Raw genomic sequence first — 22,901 nt, 5'->3', positions numbered from 1 at the left:
AGCTTCCTGCTCCCTGACTGTGAGGCCAAGGTGGGGACTCGGAGATAAGGATCTCCCAGCCCCTGCTCCCCAATCACAATCTTGGAGCAGCGGCTTGAAGCTCCCTGCACCGGGACAGGGGGACATAGTGCCTGCCTCAGCTCAAGTGGCAGAGCCCGGCCTGGCAGCAGGCAGCTTCTGGGAGCAGGGAGCAATCTCTGGTGGCAGATTTGCTCCCAGTCAGGTGTCTACAGGAGCACTACTGTGCCATTACTAATCATGAGTAAATTTGCTACTTGCATTTGCATTATGATTAGTGAGGTTTACTGTGCAGTAAACATTTGCACATATAGACATGCATGCTTACTGCACAGTAAAATATGCTGCTTCACAGTAAAGTGTCTTCTGTAGATGCACCCACTGAGCTCAAGGCCATGATAGATATAGGTACCAAGTTGTGTGGTTATTTCCAGAGCCAAGGCCCAACTGCACCTCTTATACCTCTGCATTTCTGCTTCCACTGCCAGAAGAGGAAGGGAACTTCCTGGCTTGGGCCCTAAAGACACCTAAGAACTTAACTGTAAAAAATCGTTAACAATGACTGAATCAGGAATTTGAACAAACACCATCTTTTCAGATGAAAGGACAGTATTTGTGTTAATGTAGGCTATAATAGATGCCCCGTTTTTAGGCTAAGGAGAGGAACAGTAATATGAGCAGTTATACCCTCCTCAGCTGCTTTTTCTCTCTTTGACTAGATATGTAATGATTTTACAATGATCCATTGCTAATACCACCGATCTGTCTTTCCACTATTGATAGCAAGTGAACATGCAGGGTCAAAGGTGAACAAATGGATTAAAAATAATACTGCGCAAGTAATGTTGCATGCACTAATATTATATGCTTCATTGCTTCTTTGGTTATTCATTCTCTACACCTGTCCTCTGGGACAAAATCAATGAGACATTTTATGTTATGCTTCAAAGTCATCATAAATTGTTTGCTTTTTGAAGCAATATTTTTTGTTCCTTCTTTTGGTCAACAAAATGATCTGCTGAAGAGCTCAGTTTTTCAGCAGCAGTCAACAATGTATCAATTGGGGGTTTTTTTAATAATAATAAAAGAGCCCCAAAAGTGCTACATTAAATACCACAGAACTCCCTGCAAAGAGGGGTGATAATCCAGAAATCCCCCACGGTACCCTTCTTTTAAAAAAACCCAGCAATGTCAAGCGTTATTTATAGGATTTGTGTGACAACAAGGTGTCCCTGTATAATTAAAGCCTCTCTGAAGATGTGTTCAGCAAGACCTCCTGCTGTCAATTAGCTGCTCGAATGGTCAAGTTTCCATCTAAAGGATGTCAAGTGAAGCTTTTCAGGAAACAAGCAGCATTGTAGTTGACCCCTTCCACCCCAGGAAAGCTGTTATCATCCTATTTCTTGCAGTGCAATACCTGTAGTGCCGTGTTGTGCACCTTTATCAACACCGATTTCATTACAAACATTACTCTTGTCCTTTGTATCACAATAACGTCTAGAGGCCACAAATGAGGTGAGGGTCAAGTGTTCCCAGCACTGTACAAGCAATGTACAATCATTAGCTTGTATAGCACCTCTCAGCAGTAGTTCTCAAAGTGCTTTCAAAAGGAGGTCAGGATCATTCTATTTTATATGTAGGGCAACTGAGGCCAAGGAAGGTGCAGTGTAGCCAATGTTACTGAAATGACCAGAGACCGAGCACGAGAACCCAGGTTGCTAGCATCCAAGCTTAGCATCCTAACCACTCCTGCTCCCAAATTTTACAAGGCAAACAAAATGTTGGTGAAAGAGGCAAAATAGGCAATCGTCGCACTTGTATGGAGTCCTGCGCAGAGAAGTGAAAAAATTTTCACCAACATACATAGTATGTCAGTAGCAAAACTAGCAGGGGCCAGAAACCTAGGTACACTGCCCAGGTACACTGGGAATTAAGATGTTATTTTGGGAGAAGTATAACTGAAGCGTATGCAGCAACTGGGTGCATTATTAACACAACTATGTCACGGCAAGATCTCCTGGGATACAACTTGGCTCCTTGTAAGTGTATTTAACATAAAACGGCTGATTGAAAACTGGAGTTGGTAGCTCCCTTCAGTACAGTGCCACGTCCAGGGAGGTTGGGACAATGAATTGTGTTGTATGAACAAATGGTAGGCAGTGCACCCTTGAAAAGCCCAGAAGGCTTAAAGGTCTCACAATATATTCAGAATATTATATGATGATGAGATGTGCTGGCTCCTATTTTGCTTACTATTCTTATTCTTACAGTACTGAGTACATTCTTGTCTATAATATTTGTTTTGTGTGAATTGTTCAAATGCATTAACCCTCCCTGGCTTTTGGCACTGGGTACCTATAGACGCTGTGGAGATACTTTCATTAGTAGCTTTATCTGAGGGATGAATTTTGCCCATACTCTGTAAAATAGGTAAGTATTTGACTGAAATTAGCCAAATCCTTTTGAGGCTAATGGAGTGCTTATGGGCTCTGGCAAGTTAGGCCTATGTTTAATTTGCACTAATCTAGCCAAGACTGGGGAAGCATGAAATATACTCTACAGGAATAGCTCTGTTTTCTTTGAAGTCAGTGGCTTAATTCCCCTGGTCTCTGATGGGAGCAGGATTGGGTCTTATGTGGCATTTACTCCTTACTCTAGGCAGAAGTTTTTGTAAATATTAATTCATGTAGAAAATGCCAGTGTTCGGAGTATAGCAAAATCTTGCCTACCCCTGGGTACAGGAGAGCTCATGTTTGAAAGCAGAGAGCCCTGCACCATGCAGAAAACAGCTTGAATACTGAAAAGGCTTTGGTATTCATTTAAAAAAAATGTTTTATATATGGCTGTATGTATAGAAGATATATTAGGGGCTTAATGGCAGAAGAAAGGTAGGACAAAAATGCTCCTTACACAGGAACCAGCAAATATAAAGACCCAACAGAAAAAGAAAAAAGAAAAAAAAGAGCTGGCCCTTCACATTTGATGTCTGATTGTTGCACATGTGTTCAGCTCTGGATCCTGCCAGCTTTGAGGTCAGTACCAGATCCAATTTACCTTTCAGCCCAGCCTTCAGAAGCAAACATCTTAGGGCGATACTGTCAGTTCCTGAAACATCCCAACCCAAGAGAGATGACTACATCCAGCAGAGGGCACTTGAAAAGTGGTTTTTAGATTGGTCTAGCATGCAATTCTTCAGCCAGATAAGTGACTGTTTCAGTTTATCCTTTTGACAAGAGCAGAGGTTTTCTATTTTATACAGTCACAAAAGGTGAACAGGTAGCATTTAGAGGGAAGGCAGCTCCAGCAGTGATTTGGGCACAGAGAAATAGGGAAAAAGAAGAAAAAGAATGCTTGAAATGATCCCACTTAACCATCAAGTAACTGTTATTATGGTACAAAACCAAATTGATAGGCTGCCTCCAGAACTCTTTGATTTGTTCCTGCAGCCAGGTGACGATGCCGAAGCTGAGAGTTACTAATAATTTAGATGTTGCAATAGAGAAGCACATAGGGGAGCCAGACAGGCAAGACCAGCAGCCTGAAAGTGAGCTTCCTACGCCATGGGAAAGGCACACTCTTTAAAAGAGTAAGGAAATCTCTTTAAGGAAGCTGTTGTCAGATGCAGAAGAGCTGCTAAAGGATTAACTGGGTCCTGCCTACTGGGGTCCTTTTGTAACCCCAGAGAAAACATTATTCATTTCTTTTGAACTTTCTTTTTGGGTCAATAAGCAGTGCCTGAAGGTTTTGTTTTATTCCAGTTACCTTGGGGTTTTCCTGTTATCCAGCATAGGCTTACAGTTCCTTTAGGGTGAAGGTTCAAAGCAGGCAGGGCTGCTAGCCTCGCCTCAGTAGGATCAGCCCAGGAATGCAATCAAAGAAATTACACTGAACAAAGGGCTTGCTTCCCCAAGTGCGGCATCCTTTCCGCCCAGCTAGTATCGAACACCCAGCTCACTGGCATGCATATAGCAGACATCTGTATTCCCCATTGCTCCTCCTCTCACCATTTCCTCAGCTGGATCCACCTAGGGAAGAGCAGCCTGGACCTAAGGAGATGGTGAGGCCCCAACTATTCTTAGGCTCTTTCTCTCTCACAAGACAGTTTCTTGAGGCACTTTCCATGATTAGCATCAGCATATTATCTCCAGCCATTTCTAGCATCAACTTGAAAGTTTTCCTTTCCTCTTTCTTTCCTTGAGGATGGGTATAAACAGGTATGTGCAGGAATGGAAGACACAACCTGGGGCAGCTAGGATGAGAAGAGCACTTACTTCTCTCTGATCATCTTGCAGATGGGCAGGAAAGAGCCAGTGTTGGAGGGAAGGAAGCTGATTATTGTGGGCAAGGTATGAGCAAGGACCAAGGTGGAAGGAGCGATAAATCCATAGGTGGGTTGTACTGACGAATTAGTTACATAATTGGGCTTCTGACAAAGCAGGCCAAAAGAAAAAGTTGTCTTATAATTAAGGGTAGAAAAAATTACAAAAAACAGCTGACCTGATCCCTTAGCCTGCAGGTAGACAGAACTGCATCAAACACAATGGGAGCTTTAAAACAATATCTAGTTTTACAGAGGAAAGAGCGATGGAGTATGAGAAACTCTCTGTCCGTGAAATGAGCAATCTAACTAAAACAGACAGTCCTGAAAACTATGAAGATTGGCAGATGAAAGAGTGACTGATAATTGGAGTACAATTCTGACCTGTTCTTTAAATATTTTGAGGTATAGTCTTAAAAGTTTGCGACTGTAAAAGGTTGGCTTACTGTTAAAGTGATCTGATGGATTCTTTTAATATTATATATTCCCAGGTAGTTAGGTTTCACGGACAACATTAGTGTTACAACTACAAGTATCGTAAAAATGAATAAAACATTAGTACAATTCACTTGATTTGGTGACTTTAAAAAATGATGTCATATCCCGAATACCTGGGGGAGAGAGAAAAAATAAAGAAAGAAAATCCTCAAAAATAAAAACTTCAGGAATAATAATAAAGACAAATCATCACTAGATTATAGCTGTGTTTCATCTTAACCTCTTCTTTTAAAATGATCAAAGATGATGTGAGAAAATTAAAGTTCAGTCTGTCATCTGTTTAACATCTAGCACATCTAAACTAGATCTCCACAAAGCATGGTACTTTGGGGGGGAGGGTTAGACCAGCAGTTTTTTGGTGTCAGATAACATACATTCATGCTGACTGAGTAGAGCTCTGAGTTATGAGTCCAGGAGATTCCCAAATCTCAATGAAATTCACCGTAAAAATAACTGGACTTTCCATCTGAGCTTCAAGGAAGCCACCTTTGACTATTGCCAAGGTGGACACATCATGAAACACTTGCATAGTAACTAGGTAAAAAAAAAAAACCATGTTTCAAGTTGTATTACAATGTTAAAGTCAAAGACCAGGTTTCCAGAGAGAACTGTTGAACCCTGAATTTAAATAATGGTACACTTTCCAGTGAACCAGACATGTTTTGAGTACTTGTAGTGGATTTATTATTTGGGTTTTGAAACCGAGGAGAAAGAAATCAGCCCTTGGTTCACTGGAAAGTGTACCATTATTTAATTCAGAGTTCAAAGTTCTCTCTGGAAACCTGGCCTTTGACTTTAACATGGTAACACAACTTGAAACACGGTGATTTTATTTTATTTTTTTTTGCCTGGTTACTATGCAAGTGTTTCACAACGTGTCCAGCTTGGCAGTAGTCAAAGGTGGCTTCCTTGAAGCTCTGAAATTGCAAACACCTAACATTGCAGGTGTAAGTAATCCCTATTTAGAAATGTTGTCTTGCCATAGCTATATTGTAGCTTCAAGCCACCACTTGTAGTGGGAAATGGAGAACAAGGATAAAGAGCCATGAAGCAGCAGGACCTCTAGCTAAAGGACTTCTTGGTATTGTGTGGGTAATTTGAGCGTACAGAATACCGTGATACCTTTTCTTCTCCTGAAGTGGAATCAGGCCCGATACCTTTTAGGGTGCACTGAGACAGGGAAACCACCTGGAAGCTTTTTTTTGATAAGGTGCTGTCCAGATTAAGTATGATAGTGGTGGAGCGATGTAGCTGTGCTGGTCCAGGAAATATGTAAGAAGCAAAGTTATTTTACGGGGTTATACCTTTTATTGGTGTTACAGTTAAAAGGATTTATTGGTAACTTTAAAAGTCACTGGAAATGCCAGGTAACTTTTAAGGAGCAAGGGATTTTAGCTTCTTTTCCTCTTTCTTTATTTGGTTTCCATTCAACAAGCTCTTCCGTAAATAATCCTTTCTTCAAACAATCAAAACACCGTAGCAGATTTTGACTTTTTGATGTCAGTTTACTAAATTGATTTCTAAAATCACATGGACTGACTTGAATGCTAAGGAGGGCGTACTGCCAATGGTATCCATCTTCTTTCTGGCACAGACAGATATATATTTATGTGCAATATCATAATATGTATTGCAACATGTATTCTGAACCTTCCTGTCGTTTCCCTAGAAGTTTTTTTTCCTTGAAATGTCCACTCACTCTTTTCTATTCCTATCTCATTGGACAGGCAAAGGTCAATAAGCTTAACAAAATTAGCATATGCACTTGCCTAGTTTACATCAGTTCAAATGGTAAATACCTCGTTAGAGCTTGCAGTATGTAAGACTGAGTGCAGCCACAAATCTCTTTGATGTTAAAGGCCACCTCGTTAACGTGGCCTTAAGATTCTGCTTGGAACTTCCAAGCAGACCATCAATTTGCAGCTAATGGGGAGTTTGAGGAATGCCTTTTAGCACTGATGTGCTTTTATTATTGACATCATCCTTGACAGACAACGTGTGGAGTAATACAGAGATAATACATTTCCAAATCACTAGGTTCTCTGTAGTGCAACTCCCCATTTTCCTTGTAAAATGATTGAAGAAATAAAGTTTTAAGTTTGTGCATGAAAAATATTCACATGCATGCTCATTTTATCAGGGGTCAGAAATAATAGTGTGTGGTTTCTATGACCCATCACAAGTAATCAGTGCAGCTCAAATACTGAGCATTGAATATCAAAGATAAATTGCTTAAAATCAGTCCACAGAACTCCCAACAAACTTGTGCAAAAGTTTATTGGATGAACTCAAAAAAGAAATACACACTGGGAAATTTGTAATGTCCAACAAGAAAAAAATATTTAAGTAAATTATTCTGTAATAAAAGATTCGTCTCTCCCTGCTCTGATTGAGCATGAATAGTCGCATTCAGAAATTCATGCTGTGGATCCTGAGAAGACCTGGAAATGACATTGTTTGACTGGCAGTTTAGTAGATGCTTGTTGTTATTATAATAATAATAATAATAATAAATGCACAGTATTCTTTTGTGCCATTTGTTGCAAAGACTTTTCTTAATCAAATACCATTATCTGAGGCTTTTGGTGATTGACATTAATGTTATTTCTTTTGTATCAGTGGGAGTCAGAAGTACCAGGATGTGTAATGTAAAGAGAGGCTGTCTGAAATCAGTTCTGTTACCCTGTCACTCTTGGCTGCATTGGCATGTTTTGATACTGGGGTAAGAGCTCCCTGCCAATTAACTGTTTCAAGTTTTGGAAAACATGCTCTAGCTCCCACTTCAGCAGCACTTAACATCATGTACTCACTTGTATTTTTTTAAGGTTTCAGTAGTTTGCTTCAAGCCATCAGAATAGTTGTGTTTGTTTTTTAAGATATCAGAAAGTAGCTCATTCTTTTCCACTCTATTTATGGTATCAAGGCTGTCAACAGATTTTGGATCAGCTCCCATAAACTCTGAAGTTTCAGATGCTGTGGCTTTTTTTAATAACGAGTAAGACACTTTAAACCTATTTATCTTAAGCACTCCTAAGTCTCCTGTCTAAAAACCTATTGGTCTGGTTTAATTCATATTAAGCTTATCTGAATATTTGTATTGCATAATAATTCACAGAGTGCAGCCCTCAGAGCTGGAGTAGAAAGATGCATGCAGCAGGCTCGAAGCTAAATTAGAATGGCTCTTTGGGTTGCTACAGTGTATAGTATGAAAAGGAGGGGTAGGAGGAGTGTGTGACAAATTTCTTTAATTATCACATCAAACATACCATGTGCCAGATAGATAAATACCTCTTTGAATGGATTCTTAAATGTTGCTGCTCAATCCTTTGTCAACCACATGCCTCTCTGGCTCTCACTTAAAAAAAAACCCCGAAAAACAACCCTTAATGAAACTTGTTCTTTATTAATTACAGCCATGGCTCTGCAGACCTGTGTGTTCTGATTAGTGAACTTTTCTGGAAAACTTCGGGGAAATATCAATGCCCTCTGCCACACACACTTCTTAATGCCCAGTGTTTTGCAGATTTTAGTATTAAGTGATCAAATAGATGCTCAAAGCCATTCAAAGTAATTGAATCGCATGATTTGGGACCAGGTGTACAAAGATGTTCACACTAATTATTTAATAATTGAAAACAATAACCAGTGTAGTTAAATCCCTTGCCAATTTTCTAATGTTTATTAATTTAGGCACCTGTGTCTTCTGCATCACTTTCCTTCAAAATGCTTGCAAGGAAATGCATGACATATAAATTTACAATGAATGTGATTACCTCTTGATGCACACTCTAGGTGCTTAAGTGATTAGAAGAGCATTATTGCTTTAATTGCTATATAGATTTCACTCTTTGGAGCCTGATTATCTAATAATTATTTCAATTCTTCTATAGACATCAAGTTGTCAAATTTTCATTCAAATCCCAGCCTCTTATTTTTCACACCTTATTTGACACCTCTCTTTATGAATATCCCCATAAAGGTGTTTATTAATTGTCTTTAAAACTGGACAAACCATTTATAGAATAATAGAAATGAATAAATGGGAAAAAACACAGGTCAATAGTCAGGCTTTTGTGCTGTTTTAATACACTGGTTCTAATTTAACTTGCTTTTATTGTGTTTAGTGCAAGCTGCCTTAAACACCCTCACTGTAATTAATATGATAAATTAGTGTCTTACTGTATTTCAAGTTCAATGTGTGTCATATTTACCATGGGATAGGTATGGGAATACAGAAGTCAAACCTTGCATGCATCCCTTTGCTGCCATTGCTTCACTTAGCTAATTTTAATTATGCTCTATATCTTTAAGGCAATATCTGTCACATTCCTTTATTCTGCTAATGCTCCTGCTTAAAGGAGGTGTACTACAAGTGGGACACTCGAGGTAGGTTAAAATAGCAGCTAGAGTAGATTTTCTGATGTCCTTTTTATTCCCCTGTGACTAAATAGTAGCTTTTGGAAGGAACAAGTTTACTAGAGGGAATTTTCTGTTATTTTCACTTGTTCCCAGTGCTGCTAATTAGCTGTAGATACGATAGGTTCTAAAAAAAAAAAAAAATCTAATAGCAACAGTTTTTACCTTCTATTCCCGCTCTGTAAAGGGTTATTCTGATCCTGGATGTAAATGTGGTCTGCTTCAGTCTTAAAGTCATACAAAACCCTCATGAATATAGCAGAATAAAAACACGATTTAACAGCATGAACAAAATAAATGGGCAGTATTAACTGTATCATTCCAGCAGCCCACACAGCACTCCTAATGCCTTAACAGAATGTGTGAAAGTAAATGAAATGGCAGCATGATTACACTGATTACAGCGGTTCCAAATGTGTTAGGCTACATTCATGCTTCAGTGGGGCTGTAATTATACTTCGAAGAAATGCTGCATGCAGGAAGCTTCATTCTTATGGCATCCCCACTGTTTATTTCCTGCTATTTTGTTTTTAGCAATATAGGCCCTGACCCCACAGCCGGTGTACGCATGTGCGTAACTTTTCATCGAACAAGTCGTTTCAGTGGTAGCTAAAGTCACCCATGTGCATATAAGCAGGATCCAGCCCCATAAACTATTATAAAAAATGTCATATATATTACCAGCTATAATACGCCTCTCTGGAAGTGCCATCAAAGTAATAGGTTTTGATATGATTTAATACATTTTTCTCCCTTGTAGAATAAATCCATTCAGCATTTATTAAATCAGTTGGTAAAGGGTGTGGGAAATCTGGTTCCTCAATATCAAACAGCTCCCTCCTCCACCTTGCCCCTAGGTATTAGTTCTCAACAGAAGAAATCAAAACCTTTGTGATTTGTCTTTGATTAGTGCAGCCTCATGCTGCAAGCAGTACTTCAACAAGAAAGATGAATTTGCTGCTGTTGTTTCTCACTTCCAGGATGTAAGCGAATGGCAGCACCTAATTCTGCAGCCAACCATTTTATTCCATTTAAGAAAAAGGTGTAGAGAACAAAATTGCATTTTGATGTCTCTCTATTTCCTCTCTACTTCAAAGGTACCACCATTTTTACAGCAGGCTCTTTTTTGCCTCATTAGATAATGATGTAGCACCATCAAGAGAGAGTGCTGCAGCAAGATGCCGTCTTGTCTGCACTAGAGATGCTTGGCAAGTGCCCCTGCCTTGTCCATGATGCCCGTTTCCATCAAATCGCTGGCAATTCCACTGTTTTGGGAGGAGTGCTACCCATCATGTAGCCCTCCATTCTTTCAATATTCTGTGTTGCTACAGAGAGTGATATAATTTGCAGAAAAGGCCCAATAATTTCATAGATTTCATAGACATTAGGGCTGGAAGGGACCTCGGAAGATCATAGAGTCCAACCCCCTGCCTGAGGGGCAGGAAGTCAGCTGGGGTCATAGGATCCCAGCAAGATAAGCATCCACATTTCTCTGGAAGGTGTTCATTGTAGGTGCATGAACCACCTCTGGTGGCAGGCTATTCCAGACCTTGGGGGCTCAGACAGTGAAGAAATTCTTCCTTATGTCCAGCCTGAACCGGTCTTGCTGGAGTTTATAACCATTCGACCTTATCATCCCTTGGAGTGCTTTGGTGAACAATCATTACCCCAGATCCTGGTGAACACCCCTGATAAACTTATAGGTGGCTATCAGATCACCCCTGAGCCTGCGCTTTTCCAGGTTAAAAAGTCCCATAGCTCTCAGCCTGTTGTCGTAAGGTCTGTTTTCCTGACCTCTGATCATGTGCATGGCTCTTCTCTGGACTCTCTCAAGCTTCTCCACATCCTTCTTGAATTGAGGAGCCCAAAACTGGACACAGTACTCCAGCTGTGGCCTCACCAAGGCTGAGTACAAGGGGAGAATGATGTCCTGTGATTTTCTTGAGAAGCATCTATGGATGCAAGCCAGTGTTTTGCTTGCTTCCCTGGCTGCAGCATCACATTGAAGGCTCATTTTCATCTTGTGGTCAATCATGACCCCCAAGTCCCTTTTGTCCATAGTGCTAACCAGTGTAGCACTGTCGAGCCTATAAGGATGCTGCAGGTTTTTCCTCCCAAAGTGGAGAACATTGCATTTTTCGGTGTTAAACACCATCAGGTTCTTGTCCGCCCATTTCTTGAGCCTGTCAAGGTCAGCCTGGATCACCCTCCTGTCCTCAAGTGTGGATGCTTTACCCCAGAGTTTGGTATCATCGGCGAACTTGGCCAGTCCGCTTCTGATACCAATGTCCACATCATTAATGAAGTTGTTGAACAATACAGGTCCAAGGACAGAGCCTTGGGGGACCCCACTGGTCACAGAGCACCAAGAAGATTGACTTCCATCAACCACCACCCTCCCGGTCCGACCAAGGAGCCAATTCCCCAGCCAACAGATCATGGTGGACCCAAAGCAGCAGTTGGCCAGTTTTGCCAAGAGGTGATCATGGGATACCAGATTGAAGGCTTTTTTGAAGTCAAGATACATGACATCAATCTTCTCATCAGCCAGTCTGTTGAGAATGCCCTCTTTAATAATCTTTTCTAAGACCTTCCCGGGATAGAGGTCAGACTGATGGGCCTGTAGTTTGCTGGATCCACTTTCCTCCCCTTATTGAAGATAGGCACCACACTGGCCTTCTTCCAATCTTCAGGCACTTCACCAGAGCACCAGGAGTTCTCGAAGATCTGTCCCAGAGGCTGGGCTATGATGCTCGCCATCTCCTTGAGTACCCTGGGGTGTAGACTGTCAGGGCCAGCTGACCTGAAGGTGTCCAGCCTCTCAAAGTGTTCCTTCATGAGGCCAGCATGGATGGAGGGTAGGGAATCTCCCTCACCCAGGCCTCCCTCACCCACGCCCCCCTGTCCCATAGTGGGCAGTCTGTGGGACTGATGAAAGACCAACACAAAATACCCATTTAATAGGTTGGCTTTTTCCTGGGTGTTGGTTGTCAGTTGTCCCATCTGGTTTAGCAGGGATCCAATGTTGTCCTTGTGTTTCCTCCGGCTCCCCACCTATCTAAAAAAGGACTTTTTATTGTCCTTGATACTTGTAGCTAGTTGGAGTTCTGTCGCAGCCTTGGCTTTCCTGGTTCACTCCCTGTAGGACCGGACCAGTGCAGAATAATAATGCATATAGTCCTGCCTCTTCTACCTCTCTACTGCCTAGTGGCCTACTAGTTGCCTCCTATGCTTCACTGGACAGGTGTCAAGTTTACCTGATCAAAGAATGCCAGGCAGAGCACATCTACACCACCTTTGATGCATGACCAGGGGTACCACTGTGAAGGATGCCCTGACAGCTAGCATCCAATCGTCATGCTTCAAATCCTGGAATGAGGCAACATAGCTGCTGCAGACAACTTCTCATTGTGCTCATCCAAGGTAGAGGGAGTAAGAGTGTGCAGCCCAGTGCCACTGCAAACCAATTATACTGCCCCATTTCTGGGATTTGATGTGGAAGGAGCATGGGATGGTCTTATGATAGCACTCCCATGCAAGTACTAAAGATGCAGAACCAGCAGGTTAGTCAGCAGATAATCGAATTCCGGGATAGAAATCAGCAGACAAGGTGTCTTCTATATCACATACACCTCATTGCTTCAACAACTCATGGTCACAGATTCTAGGACTTCAATGGAGTTTTGCCACTTAAAGTGATGATGAACTTGACCCACAAGGTACAGGCATGTATAGATTCATAGATTATAGAATCGGAAGGGATCCAATGGATCATCGTGTCCAACCCCCTGACCCTGGCAGGAAAGAGGACTGAGGTCAGATGACCCCAGCCAGGTGATGTATATATGTCATATGCAAAAAATGTGTGCCATATAGCTCATACTACAGCTAGGTCCTTTTGGGTCCCCAGGCAGTAGTTGAACCAGGTGAACTAAATGAAAGTCCCCATCTGTCTGAGCCAGCAAAAGCTGAGCTAAGCCTGTATCCACTGGAAGTTACTCTTTGCCTGTCATACACAGTGATATATGAAGGTAATTGCTTTAGTGTGCATTTAATTACAATATTGTAATTAGCAGGTTGCAAGAGCAGATGCAAGGGTCCTCGCATAGAGCAGACTCATATAGGCCATGAAAGCATATCAGAAAAAAGGGCAGTGCAATGTCACTTAGTAATGAGGCTTTTTGTGCCTGGAAAAGGGGGTTAATTAGCTGATTGCTACACTTCCTATTGATTTCTTTAAGGTAGAAGGGGCTAATGTCTATTCACAAATTTACAAAATTAGCAAAGAGTAACACGTTCTTGCTCAGCTTGGCCTTGTGGCAGTGGAATGATAAAAAAGAAAAGGAACAGCTGCTACCTATAAAACCTTCAGCCTTCCCTTGGGGAGTTGCATGGTCCTTGATTAGCTTTCATGATGGCAACTGGAATGCAAGCCTTATCATTGAACTGGTCGTTTCTTCCACCTGAGAGAGAATAATAGTAGGAATTCAAGTTAATATTCTCTGTGGGGCCCTGAAAGTTGCCTTCACTTCATAAACATTTAGTAATAAAGGTCATTTTTCAAAGTGGTCCTCAGTGCTGTGCCATTGGTGTTCAGTTGGGAAAGGAGGCTACCTACATCAGCATTATTTCACTGAGAAGTTAATTTTTGAACAAATGTGTATTGCTACGTAAGGTATGAGACCACATTAGGTGTGGCTTCAGGCCTTCTAAGAAAGGTCATTTTGTTTGTGAAAGTGGGTAATGTGGGAGGTTGCTTGAAGTTAATAGTTGGAGACAAGGTTAATTATTTTGCTGTAAGAAACCAAAGATAGCTGAACTAACTTATTTTAATATCAACAGCTTCATGCCATGTTGTATTCCTTCACTTGCACTAGTATCCAAGCAAATTATAAAGTTCTGGTATTAGTATTTATTGAAATTATCTATTAAAAGGGATTAAAGTGCATAGTCTCTTGAATTGTGTTTGTAGAAGTCAGTACAAATTGCACATTTAATTATTGTGTACTTAAAATCTGATAATCATAGAAGATCAAATACACAGCTTGGTTGATTCAGAAAGTATTTTTAATAGGGTACTATTAAATTATAGAGTTAAACATTATTAGATATATTTATTCATGAGAGATAATTTGATATGTTACAAAATAAGCCAATACATGGTGTAACCTCTTGCAGTCTAATTTTCATGGATGAGCTCTTGCATATTTAATATCCTTTGAGGATATATTTTAACCTAGTCTAATTACTGCTTTCCTCTTATTTCTATTCAGTTTGACATAGACATTTTGGCTAAAATAATTTAATATTGTTATTACTGAACAAATGAAGTAAATCTAGCTTATTAAAGTCAGAGCCTTTGTTTATATTGTAAGATTTAGCAAATTCATGTAGATTATTGCAACGTGCATCATATGCAAATAAATATAGTTATGGTTGAAAGGCAGACCAATATGTTAAAATCACTTGCAGGGAAAAATCTTATTCACACTACCTGTTGTCATGATCAAGAATATTTTCTAACCTCTGTGGCAGCTTATGGGCTCTGTTTCTCTGATCAGTTCTAGTAGATCTGTAAACGGTCATAAGATGACAACTTAATAGGTAAAGTAGATTATTATTACATTAGTGAAAGATAAGGATAATAGACAAGCAGAATAGCGAAGCAGCAATGAAGCCTGTCAGGAACGTGCAGCAGACAGAATATCTGAGTGGAGGGACTTTATACTCCCAAGCAGGATGAATTGGTTCAGAACCGGTGTGGTAGCTTTGATGTGTGTGTGTTAACTTTGAACACAAGGACATTTTTAATGAGGCTTAACACTGTTTGCGCTGGCAACAATGATAAGAAATGACCTTTGTGTCATGCGTCCTGGTATCTCAGGTTATATTTTTGTATACCATCTCTTACAAGGCCAGTGATGTCGGTTCAGAAAATTGCTCCCCTTTTTTTTTTAAATTCACCAATTTTTGACAAAACCATAAATCGTCCCTCAGGAGTATAAAAAAGGGTAGAAGGAATTTTTCAAAATGTGGCTTTTATTCATTAAATGAAATAAATGAAAAGTATTAAAAGCCTCCTCTTGATAAGTTTTGGAGCCTTCTTTGCAGTTTTGTCAGATATGTTTTTTCCAGCTTTCTCACTTTCTGAAAGTGCTGAAGCAAGTTTCCTGGGGGGCGGGGGGGGGGGGGGGGGGGGGGGGGGGGGGGGTGGAAAGTTAGCCAAAGAGAATATTTAAAAATTATATACTTGGATTGCTCCTTATCAATGTACAATCTGAAGTTATTGCTGGGCAATACAGTGGAAGAAAAGGGGTAGCCTTAATAATTAAGGTTGAATGTGGATAAAAAGTTGAAATCTTGAACATTTTTATGAACTGATTAGCTGAAAAAATGGATTCAGGTAATTTAAATGTTTCACTTCAATAATTTCCAAATGTTTAATTTATAGAGAGATATGTATAGATTAATATAAAATTTATTTTTAATATCTTATATTTTATTGTGTTAATTTCAGTACAAGAAGCAGTTTCAAATGGGAAACAAGCCTTTCCTTTTAACAGAAACAGCTTCAAAATGTTTAAAATTTTATTTTGAAATCACAACATTCATCTGAACTGAACAGTTGCTCATGAATTATTTTAGTTTGAATCAAACTATATTTTCTGAAAGAAGAAGCTGGGCGGGGTGGGGGGCAGGGAGGGAGGGAGGGAGGGAGGGTTGGGTTGGGAAAAATCCCTTTGAGCTGCAGTTAGTAAACCGGCATCTGGAAAATATGCAGTACTTTGAGATTGAATCTAATGACGATACACTGAACTATACTCTATAAATGGGATCTGGAAGTAGGATGGTTCTGCACCGATGACTACGGTCTCCATCTGAACTTGTGTCTGTCTAAGTCAGGAGTAATTCCTTGGAAGTCAATGGCAGTAACACTGGCATGAGTGAGATGAGAATCAGGGTTTCAAATGTTACAACTTCATCAGGGAGCCCAAGATCACAATAACTTTGCAGATTTAAGGTTTCTACCAAAGGGCTTTCATCAATCAGTCAGTGAGTTGTTTGAAGAAACTTCTCCCAAGTTGGGCTTAAGGAATTAAATCACATGAAAGTTGATAGACTCTGGACCTTGAACCAGATTAATTTTGGATGCTTTAAATACATTTCCTTTTAATTGTGGAGGCTTCAAAACACAGCTCACTGCATGCAAATCTGTGTGAAATGAAACTTAATTAAAAGTTTGGTATGAGACACTGCCAACTCTCTTTTCTAACTATGCACAGCTCCATAGGTGTCACCTGGCAATGACAGACTTTGAAATCACACAACGCTGAGATGGCTTTTACAATATTTTTGATAAACCCATTATCAGTTTGTTTGTTTGTTTGTTTCCTTCCAATGAATTTCCTGAGATCACGCATGTTGACTGAACAATTACCATTTATTAACAGGCATTATAAATACCAGGCCTGATGCCAAACCCATTGAAATCAATGGGAGACTTGGGCCTGCCTGCTTTGCATGCTGATTTATATCATTGCATGTCTCATAACTATGCATGGACAATGAGTGTTGTAGGCACTCATTGGCCAGGTACAGACATTACACTTTTACCAGTATAAGTGATTGGACACCAGCCTATACCCATAACAGAACAGAAGTTCAGCACACACAGACTGGTTTAAAGATGGCAGAACCTGATTTGCCCTCGCCACCAAGGAGAAATGTGTGTTCTGTTTACTACCAATATAAAGTATGCTGGTTACAGAAAACCGTGCAACTTAAATTAATTCTGCCTCAGATGTTTTTGAATGTCTGTACCTAGCTATTATGTTTAAAATCAGATGAAGAGTTTGGAAAAATGAGCCTCATCTTGGGCCTCCTAATCTATATTCTGCAAACTCATTAGATCGAAGCATATATTTCATAGATTCATAGATTGCTAGGGGCTGGAAGGGACCTTGCAGATCATCGGGTCCAGCCCCCTCCCACCCCACTCTAGCCAGGAAAATAACTGGGGTCAAGTGACCCCAGCAAGGTGACAAAAGGGAGGCATTCCTTTGAGCAGGATATGAATCTTGAGGATGCAAATCTCCTCGTAATGAGCAGCTGACATAGTAACTCCAACATCACAATCCTCAGCTCAGGCTCTTTTTTGATGTGATGTTCCCCCCACTCTCTGAATAGCCTTGGGGGTTATTAGCAACCAGAAAGAGAAAAAACAGCAGGCTACATTTGAATGTAACCTATTAACTAAAATGATCTGATTATTAAATAGCAAAATGAGTAGCTGCTTTTGCCTTCAGCCTTTCCCTCTCCCTTCCCTCCCTCTAGTCATGAAATACTGGAGTTCTACACCTGCTTTCTCAAAATCCTTTACTCTAGTATACCGTTGGTCATAACATGTTCAACAGGCGATGTTACACAGTACTCAGCCTACTAGTAAATAACCTACCCATCCTTGTAAAATGTCATTAGCACTTCGCAGATGTAAGTTTGCATGCGCCCTTTAATCAGTGGCCTTATAATTGAAGTGGGCCCGCCTGCAAACCTTCAGTTTCGAATAAGGTCATTAAGGTACACTATTGTCCTATTCAGCATCAAAAAATGGCTTCAAAGCCTCCTCTGGTCATTTAGGCTAGGGACAGAAAGTAAACACAAATCAATATAAATGCTGGAATTGGGTTCAATCTGTAACACAACAGAAATCCAGTTCACATAAACCACTTTCAAAATGGCTTAAACCAGTTTAAGATGAACCTGGGTGGATGCAGTATCAGACTTCACTGATTTAGGTTAATTCAGTTTATTGAACTTCTGTCCCAGATCCCCTCCAGATTCAAGTTAATTCATAGTCCCCAAGCATCCCAGGATGCATTGCACCTCTTCCACAAAACCCCTTATCACAGGGTGGGCAGGCTACCCTTGGGCCAAGCTGTCTGCTCCAGCCAAGCAAGGAGGTGTGTTCTAGCACCCCCAGCTTTTGATCTGGGCCATTGCAGGCATGTGGCTGCATTTCCAGATTCAAAAGTGAATGTCTGTTCACTTGCTTATTGGTTCAATCTACACAATTTAGACTAACCTGTGAATCAATTCACTCTGGGATTTTTTGACTGTCTGTACTTAGCCTTACAGGTTTCTTGTTGCTTTATAAAATATGGCTTACATGACTTCACATTGGCACCCACCACAGTGTACTAGTTACAGGAAGGATTTTAGGGAATGCAACCCCACATCAGGCTGAAGTTTATTGCATGCAAATTAATATTAAAACAGCTTTTTTCTGGTGGAGTTAATATGACCCTGCTACAATGACAAAATCTCTCTCTGAGCCCTTCATATCCTGGGGGGCTCTAGTTTGCAATAAGAAAGCTCATTTATTTGGTGACAAGGCTGTGAGCCAAACCTGAGGAACTAATACACTTTAAAACACATAGGCACTGCAAGTTATTTATGTATAACCTAACCTGTCTCATGATAAGATAGTGATAAGAATGTATACAAAATTCCTCCTGAAACTGGTATTAAGATTACATCTAATAAGTAATTTATCCTACCAGCAGTTATCCTCGCTCACCTGTCTCTATAATCTTGATGTGAAAAATATCCACAGGCTGTTCCCTGTTGTGAATGCAGTATATTTCTGGATTACTGGTGGTCTACAACTCCTCTTAATAGGCCTAAAGGATTGTGAGACCAAACCTCAAACCTGTCACAGTAGTCCAAGACTAAATATTGCCTGCCTTGGGCCTGAAGCCAGTATGATTTAGGGGGAAACCCTACCACATCATTCCGGAGTACCTAGTCAGCATTTTCACAGATGGGTTTTTTAATGTCAGTCCCTTTGAAGCTGCTTAGAGGTTTAGATTTAGAAATAATCCCAGCGAAGATTCCTTCCCAATCACCTTAGAAACAAATGGTGGAAATATACAGCTCATCTACTGCTCTTTTGGCCAGGAGAGACGGCGAGCTTCATGACCTTCTCCCAGTCTCTCTACCTTTGCACAGATCGTCTGGCAGAAAGGGCTTTGTGCTGTGAATGGCTATAATCCACAGACCCGTGCCAAACATGCACATAAACTCGGCTGGCTCAGGGAGCTGTAAACCTGATACCGATACCAAATGTTTGTCTCTACCAGTGATGCCGCATGTTTAACTGCTTCCAAGTCAGAGGGACAGCTTTTCCTTTATAATTCTTTGCCCGAAATGCACTCTGACTGATTTGTTCAATGGACAGATGTGGAAAGATAAGGAAAGCTTCATCTTTTGCCATGAAAAATTCTCAGTATAGGGTGAAGAACAGTTTCTGGCTCAGTTCTCCCCTTGTAAGGGTTCACTGCTGTTAATTTTCTAAAATTGGCTACCAGAGGAGAGTGTAGTGTGTTTGATACATGTCATAATATCTTGAAATGGCCATCATTGTGCGTGCCAGGAGCTGGGCACTTGTCCCTATGGATTCTGCTTAACAGACTGTTCTCTGCTACCAAACTAAATCGTATTTTTACAATGCTTCCTGAAAGTTTCAGAAACCTTATCTTACTCTGTTCTCATTACAGATCTCCCTTCAGTACAGTACACTCCCCATTTCACTGGGAGGCAGCTAAGATAGAAATCTTCATTGGATTCTGTGCAATCTCGCTTTGAATTTTTCTGGAACAGGGTCATCTATAGCCACCACGGTGGGACTATAGCAGTAACCTTTTCACGCAGAAATACCGAACAAATTCAACTTCATCGCTCATGAAAGAATACCATTGCACAAAATTCTCAGATAACCTTTTTTGTGAGTTTTTGACTGTTTTGTAAACTAATATACTTAGCATGTCATTGTCCTCATACCTACCAAAAATAACAACATGAACTCTAAGAGGTTGTCAAAGTATTACTTCCCAAAGGAAAATTTTGCTCTTCTCTTTCATTTATCTAGGCATGTGTAGAGGCTTTTGACCCAATTTAGCATAGATAAATGACCCATGATGTGAAATTTCCCAACAGTTTAATAATGCATTTAACTCAAAGTGACACTTGCTTGCAGCTGCCTTGAAGCAGTTTCCAGGCTATATATGTCTCTTTGAAATGATGTATGACATGTAGGAAAGCTTCCTTGATAGTACCCCAAATCCCAGGGGTAAGTAACAAGAAAATCCTTTTTAGATTGCCAGCAGCAGATTTATATTTTGCAAGTCTTTATTTAATTTTATGTTTTCAATATCATTTACAGTTATGACTATTAGTTTAACTGGAGCCTAAAACTCACAGTAACCACTATAAAATATTTTTTTATTCACAATAATACCATGGTAAAGGTTTTTATTGATTTAACTTTTTTTACAAAATATCAAAAGCAAAACCCTTGGCTTACTGCTGAAAATATTTTCATAATCCACGTACTAACTTAGCCGAGGTGAAATTGCTTTGTATTACTTTTGAAATCTAAGCAGAGGAACAGAAACTTTACATTACATTTGTTAAGCTCAGTTACTGTAACATGAAAAACCTCTTTCTTAATAAAACTCCTTTTCAGACACACTCTTACAGGTTTACAAACAATATAGGCCCAGGATATTTTTTTTTCCATTTGAGTTGTTAAAAAATATTAAAAGCAAAACCAAAATAACACATTCTACTGACATGGCTATTTCCCCTCTGCTTACATGGTTATTTTCACATTTATATTTTTCAATTGAATCTGTATCTAGTCTAGTAAGAAAAAATTGCCAGGATGTTTGTGGACATTGTTTGCAAGATAAGATAAAGTAAGTTTGCAGGTGTGAACAGCATCAAAGAGCTGAAGGAAGAAAATACAGCTATTTAGATAGAAAAAAACCTTTAATTATTATGCACCTCTTATATTCAAGTTGCACAATAAGGCTGGGGCAGGATTGGGACCCTAGAATTAGGAACCTTCTTAATTCATGGTTTTATGGATTTTGCGAGATCTAAGATTGCCCACAAAATCAACAACAATGCCAGGGGCTCCCCCACGCCAGGGGCTCTCCACCAGCGGCGCTGAAGGTTGGGGTGTAATGAAAGGTGGCTAGCAATCAAGATGGCAGCCACCCCCTTGTCCCTCCTCCCCATTGGGGCCTCTCTGCCAATCAGTGTTAAGGGATGGGGATGCCACTAAATCCACTCTATGCTCCGTGAGCGGGCCACAAAAAACCTGTGTCTTGCTGCAATTTATGTAGGTCCCTACCTGTAATGGCTGAGCCCTGTATAAACAGAAGATGCAATTTCTGTCCCATCTAAGACTGGAAAACTCATTTAACTCTGTCACTATAGTGCCTTCAACTTCAATGGAAAAATGAGTTGATCCACAAAGACAGGCAACCATGGGCAAAGAGAGAAACAAGGGGGTGGGACCTTCATCCAGCTGTGGTAAACCAACTATTAGGAACGGCAGTGCTAACATGGTATTGATTACCCAGCGCCCTGCTCTGTTCTTCTGGTTCTGTTATTTTCTACCTTTTATCTATCCTGATTAGGCAGAATCCGGTGGGACTCTATAGTGGTGCCTTGTAGTACTTGTATGGTTTTATTTGCAGGAAGCTTAGACTGCAAATTCTTCAAGCCATGGGCTATTTTTTCATTATTGCTGTTGCATACCTGTGCAATACCCAATCACACCCTAATATGACTGAAGCCTCAGGGCATTATTGTAATCCAAACATTAAGTAAGAGAATTTTTTAAAGTTTACCCAAGATATATACTAGCAAGGTTTGGATACTTATCTAGACTATTATAAGTGTTTTGAACTGTGTTGGAAAAGCTGGTCCCAGTTCTGCTAGGCCCTATTCTGCAGGGTGCTAGGTCAATAGATATTAAGGTTGTTGTGGCACTTTACAGGGTGCATTTAGCATTTCCCAAGTTTAATTTAAAAGAAAAGCAAATATTAAAAGGTGTACTGAAAAGTAATTTTCCAAAGGAGAGCTCTACTCTGCTACATACATGCCAACACACGCCTGAGTAATCCCACTAAATTTACCAGAACTACTTAAGTGCTTAAAGTGAACATCTGCCTATGTTTCAGGAAAAACTTGGACTAATTTTTATTTACTGCTTGAGGAGTGTTCTTATGTAGAAAGTTGCTTCCACATGTGGTCCAATATGGATATGTGAAAAATCATTTGAGGGACCTCTGTTTGGGGGCCCTGACTCCAGAAACTCTCAAAACACATGACTCCTAGACGGCTGAGTTTCCTCAAAAATCAAGCTCCTTTAAACTGTATCAGTTTGGACACTCAGGCCTTGAAACAAAGAGTTTGTTTGATAATTTTTGCACTGATTCTCATGTAAGTCCCTTACCTATTTTCTTGCCCTTGTTTACAAGCTGTACATTTTTCACATTTGAAACCTTGTACTCAACTTTATGTTTTTCCCTCGCTTTTACCCTTGTGCCAACCATTGGCAGTGAGTACTACATAACACTGTTGTTTGCTTATTAAAAAATGTAGACATGCTAATGGAAAGATAATATCTTTTCCCTGTGGTTTTTATGAGTGCTAAGGATTCTTTATTTTGATTTGGGAGCCAAGAGGAAAAGGCTAAGAGTTGTTTATTAAACAGACAGCAGAGTATCATTCTCAATGACAGAGAACAGTACATGAAGAGAAAATTGTAACCAAATAAATCCTTTTAAAAGTGATCTTT

The sequence above is a fragment of the Alligator sinensis genome, unplaced genomic scaffold (genome assembly GCF_000455745.1).
Source record: "Alligator sinensis unplaced genomic scaffold, ASM45574v1 scaffold349_1, whole genome shotgun sequence".
Lineage (NCBI taxonomy): Eukaryota > Metazoa > Chordata > Crocodylia > Alligatoridae > Alligator > Alligator sinensis.
The sequence above is the reverse complement of the archived record's forward strand: the minus strand, read 5'-3'. Positions refer to the sequence as shown.